This window comes from Microcebus murinus, chromosome 1, assembly GCF_040939455.1.
Source record: "Microcebus murinus isolate Inina chromosome 1, M.murinus_Inina_mat1.0, whole genome shotgun sequence".
NCBI lineage: Eukaryota > Metazoa > Chordata > Mammalia > Primates > Cheirogaleidae > Microcebus > Microcebus murinus.
Genome location: NC_134104.1, coordinates 25,684,358 through 25,696,839, shown reverse-complemented (window position 1 = coordinate 25,696,839; position 12,482 = coordinate 25,684,358). Strand labels below are relative to the sequence as shown.

Here is a 12,482-nt window from a genome sequence, read left to right as displayed (position 1 = left end):
GTATAACTTTTTTGTTGTTTCTTTTAAAGCCTACTGTTATATAAAAGGGGATCCTTGAACTTTCAGTTTGCTCTTATTTAACTCATCACCCACTTTACTCTTATTAACTTTTTCCTTTTCTTCTCTTGCTCTAATCCTGATTAGAATAGAAACTTAAGTGAAAATAGAAAAATTTCTATGAATAAAATGGTACCAGTTTTTATTTTTGTTACACACAGAAGTTTTGGGAAGACATTACTGTGTTATCTGTGCTTTTCGTGTCAAGTATTAGTTTTGCTGTCTAAGAAAAGTGAGTGTTCATACCTACTTGGTAAAGAAAGTAAATTTTTCATGTGATTCATAATTTGAAATGTGGAAGAAGAAACTTTTTGAACTTCTAGAAAAGGGTCATATTAGAATATGCTTTAAACTATTGATAAATAAAGTTGTTTGGGGGGAGCTATATTTAAATTATTTACAAGGATTTCAGTAGAGCAGAAATAGGAATGAAAAGATCATGTTCTCAGTTGCTAATAGAAAAGAAGCTTGTACCATAATAATACTCTCTTTTAAAATACATTTTAAAGAGAAGTATTTGTCCTAGAGCAGTTGCAAAGAGCAGGGAAATATCCATTAAGTATTTTAGTGGAAAAAGTACATACAAACTTGTTTTAAGTTCAAAGCAATGTATTGGCTTAGCAGATAAATGCATTGCATTGTAATTATTTTGTCTGTTTGTAGAAGAAAATTGCTAAGCAATTTAAGCATTTTATAACAAAACCCAGTTTTGCTTGGTTCAATGTGAAAGGATTAGCATAAGCATTCCACCTATTTTAATTTTGATAAAAAATGTTTTTAAACATGTGTAAAAATTGTTAAAAAAGAAATAATGCTTTTGAAAAATACGGCATATATCAATGAAGCTTACAGTTTGCATATTAACAATTGATGCTATAATATTTTCAGTGAAAATAAACTTTATGTAATCTGTTATGCTTTTAAAATCATATTTTATTATAGCAAAAATATATAGGTTAAACAATGAGAAATTTTATAGAACTGATGAATTCTGCCTTCATTTTTGCTATTCTATGAAGAATGATGGAAAATTACAAAAAGCTTATATAATGATAACATTCAAATAAAACATTTTATCAGGTTTATTGGTTATTGTTCACTAATTATTTACAAAATAGCTCTTGTTCCTCCATGCCGCCTCAGCTAATGGAACGCCAACTTTCACAGGCTTAATTAATATTGATAAACCTGTTTCCATGTTTCAAGATCCTTTAGTTTAAAAACATTATTTTAAATGTTATTTTTAGGTGCCATTAATCTCTACACTCTTAATTATCTTATTAAGCTCCATGCCAAATCCAAATCTCTTTTCAGCTTTCACTACTTCATTGTGCAAAACCTGGTCGCTTCTTTAAGAGCCATCGTTCTTTCACTTTCAAAATTGTTACTGTGAAAACAACACCAACCAAAATGAACGCATAAATGCAAACTATGAAACCACTTTATATGTCATATGAGTAGCCTTGGGTGGGGCCCTATGAGTCTTCCAAGCCTTTTTTTTTTTTAATACTTTAAACGGTTTTGCCCATTTTGATATTGTGTTTTCTTCTCGATCATCAACTCTCATTTCCACCATCCACTCAGTTGCTCCTCCTAGGCAGCAGTTGTCTGATATTTCTCCTTTTGTGGTTGTTTTAGGGAAAAACTTAAAATGGATATGAAAAGTGAAGAAAGGGATCATAGGAGAAAATCATCTCAGGTAAAAATAAAAAACAAAAAAGCAATTAATATATAATATGTTTAAAGGAAAACAAAATTCTTTTGACTGTGTTTAGCTATAATTCATTTCATATTCTTTATGAATCTAGCTGGTGGAATTTTCGTTGATGGTTTTCATTTGAGAGTTTATAATATTACCTGTCTTTGTGAAAAATTTTGCCCGAGTTTGTGATCAATGTACAGTTTGCGTCCCTTTGAGTATGTACCTGTATATCCATACATATGACATAGGTGCAATATGGTTGAATAGAAAGCTATTTAGGAAAAAGAAAAACTGTATTTTTTTTGTTTGTTGTGCCATATAATAGGAAGTGAAATCTGGGGAAAGGAAATAAAGTTATGCCTTTTTATCTTTTTTACATGACCTAATAAGACAATGAAACTAAAACATTGTTACAGTTATGATAAAACCTAAAACCAATGTTGCCTTTCATTTCACATTTAAGTTTATAAATATATGTTGAAATATTTCACTAACACTGAATGTATAATTGTTCATTATTTACTATAGGTTTTTAATAAGTATTAAAACAATTTAAAAATAAATAATGGTGAAAAATTATGTAGAACAAATTATATAAAGCCTTTAAGAGACATTTTATTTATTTCAAAACATGTATGTAGTAGTAGTATTTTTCACAATGAAGATATGATTAAGAAATGCTAAATGATTATAGATATGAGTGAAATAATTCATGATTGTACAACTTATAATCTTGTTGCAGTTGAGTTTAAAATCTTTTTAAAAAGGTGGATGTGGCTGGCTTTATGTTTACTCATTTGTGTGTTTGCTTGTTGTCTGATGGTTTAAAAATTTTTTAGTAACGATTTATTTTTGTCCAACCTGTTGACCAGATGAAAGTTATACGTAGGCATATATTTTAAGTATATCTTTTATAATTAATAAATTTAAATATATTTTGTTTAAGAAAAAAGATACCCTCTTTCGTGTAATATATCTGGAGTATAAATGTTAGTGCGGAATAGTAGTAATGATGCCATCATTAATGTGTCATTGATTTTAGTTTTCTGATATTAATTCATCTATATAGTATCATTCCAGCTATAGACACATATGTATATATTTAAGGCTTATAATAATTTCCTGTGTTTTCTACTTAGTGAACAAGATCTCACTTGTTTTATGAGAAAATTATAATGTTACCAATTTCTTGAAACCACTAAGGTTTTATAAAAATTAAAATAAGCACAGACTAACTCACACACAATTAACTTAATAGTTAATTTGGTTTTAATTATAGGCTCATAATACTACATTCATGCCTCACAATTACATAATTCATAATGCATGTATGGATTCTTTTGTTTTCTTTTAAAACTCATCATTAATTAGAATAGTTTAATTCCAAAATATTCACTATTAAAACAAAAGCAATCTGTGAAAAACTTTCAATAAACTACTTTTAAAATTCTCGTGCATATAAATTTATAGTTCATTTAGAATATTTAGGAAGGCCTTTAATGGGGAATATACATCCTTAGAGTTCAGAATTTAAAACATTTATACTAAAGAATCAATATTATCACTTTTGTCTCATAATTGCCTCCCATATTTACAACAAATTCTACAAGAATAGGGAGCCCATGTGAGATGTTGCCCATTGGCATAAACCCGTAGATCCGATCTTGTGGTAAAGTGGACCGCACAAGCTCGCTTCTATGGGTCTGTGTCAGTGCGGTAATCTGACAAAATGCTATACACGTTGCTGCTCAGTAATATTTCAATAAATTCCTGTAAAACTCTAGTTGACTATATATACTCTTAAAGTAATTATATTTTCCTTTGTTTTTCATGTATATTTTAATTGTCATCTGTCTTATGAGGCAGGCTTCAATTGTTGACCACTTGGAAGCATTTATAGCACAGCCATTCAAGTTTAATTCCAAGTGCAGTAAATTGCTTAAGAAAGTTGAATTTTTTTTTTAGCAGGGGTTGGATCAAGATCTGAATAGATCTTGTTCAGAAACTTCAGTGCACTCTATAGTGGTTAGTGTACCTCATCAACTTCAATAAGAAAATTAAAGGTTATAACTGGATTTATATGTTACTGAGCCTATTTCTCCTGAAAAATAAGGCTGAATGCTATTGACTTTTAATATTATTAATTGCTAGTAACACTATGGCAGGAGAGATGTCATAGGACATTTTGTGTGACCCATGCTAGAAACCCAAGAGATTTAGGATAGCCCTATGAGACACATTTTAAGTTTTTTTGATAAAATGCTAGAATATTATATCTACATCCTTGCCAAGCCCTTAGGTGTATGGCCGCCATATTTGGAGGAGCTGACTGAAGATATGATAAGGAGTTTGAAGCAACATTGGAAGCTGTGTGCATCCGGGTTGAGGTAGTAGGTTGTATGGTTTAGAGTTACACCCTGGGAGTTAACTGTACAACCTTCTAGCTTTCCTTGGAGCACACTTGAGCCATCGAGGAATTCTTCATCACTTTAATCTGACTGAGCCAATTTCTTTCTGTGCAAGAAGGTAATGTGTCATGAGTATTTTGGATCATAGATTTGAACCTGTATTATTTAATTTAAATGATCGTTTCAGCCCTAACTGTTAGATTATTCCATTTGCATCTACTTATGAACAATGGCAAAATGGTATTTCTAATTACCATGGTTGTTATTCCATGTTCAAGAAATTTTAAGCACTGATGGGTAGTCAAAAACTGCATTAATGTTAAAGCTTGTTTCATTTATAAATTCACAAAATTTGGCACTTAATTTTCAGCCTACTCATTGGTCTATTTATATTGGCTACTTAGATGCTACAATAAAAAACGTCCACTAGTGTTAATAACTCCCACAGCATATTATCTGAGTTTTTCTTATGACACATCACTTTCTACCTGATGTTATGGCTATTTATGTGCTTGTTTCTTTTTTCCATACTAGACTGTAAGCCCCTTGAGGGCAAAGTCCATGTTTTATTTTTCATTGTATCCCCCGCAATGCCTTACACGTAATAGGCACCAAATATTTATTGGATGAATGCATGCAGTATAAGACCTCACTCTGTGATGAGTTTTTATTGAATATTTGAATGAATTACAATAATGGTCAAATATCTGAGTTTTGTTTATTGGTCCTCAAGTTGCTTAAGTTTCATTCTCAGACTGCTCTTCATTTGTAATATATGTGTCATTCATCCTAGATATACAATTTAAAATTTGAAAATACTTATCTCTAGAATAAAAAGAATAGAACAAATTCATTTTTACTAATTAATTCAGTATAGTAAAAATCCTAAGTTTAGATAATGTATATTTCTGTTGAATTTTAAATACCTTTATTTCCAGATGATTTGATGTCCCTTTAGCATCAATTTCAATATTTTAAGTCTCATTTAAGAATATGAATTTTTAAATCAGATTTTTGTATTCTGTATGTTTCCATTATCCTCTACCTTTTATTTTTGTACAGCTGTATCTTTGAATAAAGCATAATCAACTAAACCAGAAACATGTTAAGAAATTAATAATAAATGAGTATAATTTGAGGATGGGAACACATTTTTGTTTAAAGGAAAGGCAACTTAAAATATTCTTTATGTTACAAAGTAAATGGGTCTCTTTGGAATCTATTAGCTTGTAGTCAACTTTAGGAGCAGTTAGTGGTATCATTGGCGTAGTGGTACTGTGTTACGTAGATCTTCTTTCAGTTAGAGAATTAAATCGTTGTTGACATTAGAACTTAAATTAAATTAACACCCCAAACATGAAACAGGGCATACATAAGAAAATATTTTTGGGTACTGATATATATTAAGGACCCTAGGATCCTGGCTATGTGGTAATGAGCTTCCTAGAATAGGCAAGTATCCAAAATGTCTTACTGTCTAAAAATTGCAAAGAATGTAATAAATAAGGAATTTCTATCCCCTCAACATGTAGAACATGTGGTCCTTAGAAAGCTAAATACCAATTTTTTCAAGCAAAATTATTTGACTGGTATACAAAAGTAAAGACTATTCATCTCTGTGAAAGAAAATCTTTGCAAGGACTAAACAGTAAGTAATGAATAAGAGGCAGGAGACATAGACGCCCCCCCCCCCAAAAAAAAGAAGACATGAAGAGATGAAAAGGAAAGTGAGTAGTATCAAAGAGAAACAACATTGTGTCTAATGGTGGCAGTTCATCACAAAGATGGGAGAAACAGACAATAGAATGGTAAATGATTACATAAATAATATAAATAATTTTTAAATATAAATAAAACTATAGTTTGCCCTTAAGATCCCTTTACAGTGTGCTTATGTATAAGTATATGTGTGTAACCCAATACTAAGTGAATATATGTAGAAGCCAAATTGATGGCTTCTACATCTATTGATGGACCAAATAGAATTACTATTGTCAATAAATGTTTATTTCTCTGAGATACAGTAAAGTGTATTACAGAGGTCAACTACAATATGCAGTTTAAGGGTAATCTCACAAAAATACTATAACAAATTCATATAATTGTGGCCTCTTTTTATACTATGTAGAAGGAATAGATATTATAGAATAGCTGAAGAATGATGAAGATGTAGCTATGATTCATTATGTTAGTCATGTAGAAATCATAAAAAGAATTCTGAAAGGCAGAGAATACAGTTAGCATCAGTGAAGAAAATTTTCAAAATTTCTCTGTAGGGGGAAAATACTACCCTACAGAGAATTACACTTTTGCCTTTGATTCATAATAAATGTTACTGTTTCAGCCATGGAGGCTATTCAATTTGCTATATATTTGTGAATAAATGACAAATGTATCAATTGATATGATTTTTTTTAAGGAAACCAAGATCTAGGGCCACTACAGATATCAACATCTAGAAATAGTTGAATTATGTCTAAGAAAACAAGAATAAACATTATTCCTTTAGGGGGTTGACATTGAGCTATGGCAAAACAATTATCAACTATCCAGATTGAATAATTCCCTTCAAATTTTAAGTGGTCACATTTTGCTATAGACTAAGGTTTCCACATCTGGTAAAGAGGAAGTATTCCAATTCAGGAAATGACTAAATATCCGCAAATCATACTTTACTTCACCAATATTTCTTTTGATATTTTGGGGTACTAAGTTGGATATATCTTTATGTTCATAATGACTGATTTACCTTAAATGCTTGGTGGGTTGAGGCAGGAAGGAGCTAGAGTGGGAAAGAAGGGAGAGACGAAAGGAAGAAAAGTAAAACCAAATACAAAGCAATAGATTGAGCCTCACCAGAAAAGCCCAATTTAGTTCATAATATTGTGAACTAAATTGGCCAGAGTAACTATGAGATAATCAGATAAATTACTTGGCAATCGGACTGAGTCTTCTTGAAAACAATCCAGCAGTATATGAACTAGGTTATTAGAATAAGTGAGTTGGTTTCTGTAAATAATCATTTAGTTTCTCTTATTCCCTATTATCAAATGCTGACTAATGAGCACAGGTGATTTCACAGGGTTACCCAAACAATGTGATGCAGGATTCTGTCACCCTGAGCTTTATTTCCCACCCATGCCTACTTGCTCTGCCAAAGTATATAGGAATAACTTGTGAGCAAACTGGTCTGGATTGTACCTGTTCTTGGCGCCTAAAAGACCTTGTGGAAATGCCTGAGAAAGATCATTGCATAAAGAGTCTGACATACCAGAAGAGCATTTCGTATTTTACTTTAATTCTTACCGCTCAAGAAAAAGTGTTATCATGTTCATCTACAAAGCCTTTACTCATTACCTAAGAGCGGATTTCTCAGTTTTGAATCCTCAAAGCCCTTGCAACTTACATTCCCACAGAGTTTTCTCTGACTTCTGTTAGTAATAATTACAGTGTCTGAATAATTACCTTTGTACTTCTTGTAATGTACACGCTTTTCTATTTTAAATATATAGGTATTGAATTAATTTCTGTTGTATTGAGTTGGACTTTAGATCATTTATGGTCGATGATAAGAACCTCTACACACCTTACAATAAATTTTGCTTCAGTAGTAAATTCCTGTGTTATCCAAGATATTTCTAAACTCTCTGGAATATATTATTATAGTATTAGCAGTATTCTGGCAGTGTCTAAGAGGTCTACAGGCCACTCTTGATTAATTCTGTGACATACCATTTGAAGGTGATTTATAAAACTAACTGATCAGTATTATTTATAATAAATCTAAGCCCATTTGTACAGAAATCCATCTCTTTTATAAACTCACAACTCCTACCATAATATTCAGCTTCTAGGATGGATTCAAGAACGCCTTGGTAAATGAACAAAACATTTTTAAACAAAATAAAAACACTATATAACATAATGAAACAATTCTATATTTAAGGAGACTTCTTCAAACTTTTAAAGTTTAGAATTTTAAAAAATTAGGAATGTCACTTTTAACTTTCGGGAATTCTGTTTGATGGTGGTTCTTAATATTTTTAAATTGACATCATGTTGTTTGTGCCTTCATTTTTAATCTTACTCTATGCTATATGCAAGGTGTGAGTTAAATCTAGATATGTATCCCCTATGTCTGATGCATCTTAAATCCAAAATGTTTCTCTTCACTGTAAACTTATAGAACACTTATTTGACTCCAGTCATATTCAGCCTGCATTTCTAGTTACTTCTTATGCTTATATAGTAAAGTTAGATCGTAAGCTGTATAATTTATGTGTATTTTACTCAATAGGCACTTAATAAATACTGCTTAATTGAAATTAAGAATAAAACCAAGATTTATTGGTTGGTAAGAATGTTAGAAATCATCTGGCCCATTTTTCAGGTAACCAAACTGAGGCATAGATGGTTTAATCGTTTTGCCAGAGTCAGTGTACCAGTTATGGACATAGCCCAGATTTCTATCCAGTTCAACGATCTCTCCAAGAAGACATGTTTTAGAATTCCTGACATTAGATTTTTAGGTAGTTCTCAATTTTAATGTGCCATTAAACAAATTTTAATGAACTAATTGATTGAAATTAGACAATAGGGTCTTGTTTCTGAAAAGCTGCAAATCACACAGTAATTTATCATCAGATTCAAATATGAAAGGTATGTAATTAAGATGATTTAAAATGAATTCCTTTATCCCTTCAATTATTTCTTTCCGCATACGATTACATTCTTATTCTTCTAGGCACAGAGAGGAAGTTATTTACTCATAGTTTCTCCCACCCTGTCTTTCTCCTCCTTCCAGAACACTTCTCCATGGGAAGAGAGCTTGGCCTAACAGGAGGTGATATATCTTAAGTAATAAAGGGGAAAACTGTAAATTGGTCAACTTGTTAGCATTTTATTGCTTGGCAGAATGAAAGTTAATATGAAATGGTAACCACAGCTAAGTTCAACTTCAGGATTCAATTGCCCATGCCCTCCATGAGATATGGAAGATAGTATGCAAGATAGCATATTTAAGTTTAGCAGGGATCATAAATTTAAATAGCCTCAGGGTCCAGGTAATATAATAAGCCAGACTTTAAGACAAGGGAAAGTAATAAGGACTGTGGTAGGCCAAAGAAGGCATGCTTACCTTTCTGATATCCCCAAATGACTCTGTCAGTCCATATGAATTTGGCCACCAGGGGCTACTAGGTTTCCATTTCTGATATGATGGCATCACATATTAAAGCAAAATTTCAATAAATATGTTCTTTTGATGACAGCATTTTTGCTTAAAGTTGAACTAGATAATCTGCAGTATCTATGGTACTTTCAAGTCATTCTAAGGTGTGTAAAAAAGAGACCTTCTTATATACTACTATGCTGATGCTATTATTTCAGATAGACATGTATGGTGCTTGGCAGTGTAACCATCTCCTCAGTTTAACTGACAAATGAAAAATATTTTTTGGCCAGGCAACAATTAGTAATTGCAATATTATTTTGATGTTTTAATGAAAGAAACGTAGTAGTAACAGTAGTATTCTTAGTTGTATATACTTTTAGATAGTATATAGTAGTAATAGTAGAAGTAGTAGTATATACTTTTAGGTTTCTATTTGAACTTCACTGTACAAAAAGAAATTCTTATAATTCTTATTCTCAAGTAATTAATGCTATAGATAGATTGATGTATAGCATTTTCAAGTCAGAAAAATCCAAAGGTTTAATAGTGTGAACACAATCAGAGTTAAAGCATTTTCATCTCCATATAAAGTCTCACACTTAGGCAACTGAGCAGAGCTCAAGAATAAAGTAACATTGGTATTATTGTTAATTGTATTTTATTGTATTATAATTAAAATACCAGTTATCCATAAGTCTGGAATTGGCTCAAGTTTCTGTCCATAAATTTTCAGTGTAATTTAATCCAATAATTTTAAGTTTGGAAAATAGAAATGACACAACCAATATGAAAATAATAAGTATCTAGTAATAAAAAATAACATAGATTTTCACTTTTGCTGTGTGCTGTAGAAGGCTTTGTATTTAATATAATCAGGATCTATAATTGATCAAAAAATTAATCCACAAAGATTTTAAACAAATTAATCTTAAAAATTAATACATATAGACAACCTACATTTGAAAAAATTAAACTGTTACTTATATATTGATTTGCCAATATTTTTATGTAAGCCAAGAACTACTTTTGTATTTGGGCTGCTGATTCCAGATCTTAGTCATTTTGGTTTTTGTTTTTGTAAATCTCATAATGCATCATCTATGGTTTTTAATTTTTGGTTGTTTCATGAATATCTTTAAGTACAAATCTAGTGGATAGAGCAGAATTCTGTTTACTGCAATTTTTCTAATCTTTTAAAATATTTTTACGTACATCTAATTCTATAGCATTTTAGCATTTTTAAAGTGACTGAATTTTATTGTCTTTCCAAAAATATTCAACTTAGGACATCTCTCTTTTTATATTCATATTTCAAATGATTTATATAATATTTCATTAAATTATGCAATTTTATAATAGCTCAACTGTCATAAACTGGTTTGGGAATAAATGTAACTGACGTCAGCCAGGCTTATAAAGCAGTTAATGGAAGCAGAAATACTTATTGGGTGTTCTAGAAATTTCTAAGGTGATGGAAAGGCTTCCTTAGTACTCTCCCAAACAATAGCCACTAGCCCATGTGTCTTTTGAGCACTTGAAATGTATCTAGTGGGAAGAACTGAATTTTAAATTTTAGTTAATTTTAGTCTATTGAAATTTAAATAACTACATGTGGCTTGTAGCTAAGGTTTTGGACTGTGCAATTCTAGAGAGTAGCTCACTTGCATTTAGCATTCTGGGACATCTGTTGAGAATGTCAGATAATCTGGAAAGTGGTGAGTGGTTAAGAGTACTTGTGTGGTTGTGTTAAGATTTAGGGGAAGAATGGCCTAGAAAAGTCAAATTAATTTGCAATGCAAATTTTGTTTTGTTTTATTTTGTTGTTTTTAAATTTTTGTCTCTTTTGCATCTATTTGAGTATAAATTTAGTTTAATGGAATTCTTAAAACTTTATTCAAAATAAGGAAGCCAATGAGTAAAATATTAAAAACTATAGAGGTATACGACTCTTTCTGTGACATTCAATTCAACATAAACCTAACTAGAAAGCAATGACATTCCTTCTCACATAGGCAAAAAAAAAAAAACAAAAACAAAAAACTGTTCTTACTTTAGGATCATAGATCCATAGGAACCATAGGATAAACTTGTTTAGTGTCTGGGCCTTTGAAACACCTGTACTACTTCAAGTATATATGGATGTGTTCATTTTTCTAAGAAAAAGTTGCAGGTCTTGTCAGATTTTCATAGGACTTCATGATTTCCTTAAAAAGTTAAGAATAACTGAATGGAGTTACTGTTTAATACTTTTCAAGGTGCCAGAAATTAATGCAGTAGTAAATTCTGATAGAATTGAAAGCCTTCTTTTACAGATATTGTAAATCTGCCACCTATCTATACATGCATGCATAATTTAAAATTATATAGTTGATATTGATAAAGGTGTAAGTAAATATATAAAACTTAAAATATTGCACAGTATATAATTTTATGTAATTTAATTAATAATACCTGTATAATTTAATTAGCTAAACCTATGAGACAATGATGAGAAAAAGAGAATAGCTTAATTCTTTCTAAGGACTCAATGAAATTGGACAGCTAAAATCACTGTCATATTAAATTTCAACATTTAACTGTAAATTATTGGACAAATCATAAAATATAGATTGAGCCCTCTCAGTTTACTATATAAGTGCCTTTATATTTTTACTTGTGAATGAGTGGACTCATTAAAATCATGCACTATAAATGTGGTTTCTGAAACATGAAAAGATAGTCACCAGTTCCAGACTCAGTGAAAAGAACTTGGCCTCACAATGAAAATATTGAAAAAATTAGAAAATTGTACTTTTATACCTTTTTTAAAAAAATAAAATGTTTGTGTTTTTATGTTTCCCTTTTTAACTATAATTAACCCTTGAACAACACAGAGGTTAGTGGCGATGACCCTCTGTGGAGTTGAAAATCTGTGTATAACTTTTGACTCCTCAAAAATGTTACTGCTAGTATCCTACTATTGACTGGAAGCCTCATCGATAACACAATCGATTAACATATGTTTTGTATTGGATACATATAACATTATATTATGTTCTTATAATAAACCATGCTAGAGAAAAGAAAACTTTATTTAAAAATCATAAGGAAGAGAAAATATCTCCCTTTTCATTAAGTGTAAGTGGGTCACCATAAAAGTCTT

The 12,482-nt window shown here is 30.7% G+C and overlaps 1 long non-coding RNA gene across 1 annotated transcript in view; it reads left to right on the top strand.

Annotated features, from left to right (window-relative positions):
* The window catches only part of LOC105883106 (uncharacterized), a 620,369-nt gene that overhangs the window by 476,854 nt on the left and 131,033 nt on the right, over positions 1–12,482 (top strand). Inside the window, exon 7 of the long non-coding RNA XR_012918558.1 lies at positions 1,696–1,756. This is a non-coding gene — a long non-coding RNA (uncharacterized LOC105883106). The remainder of the gene's footprint in view (positions 1–1,695; positions 1,757–12,482) is intronic.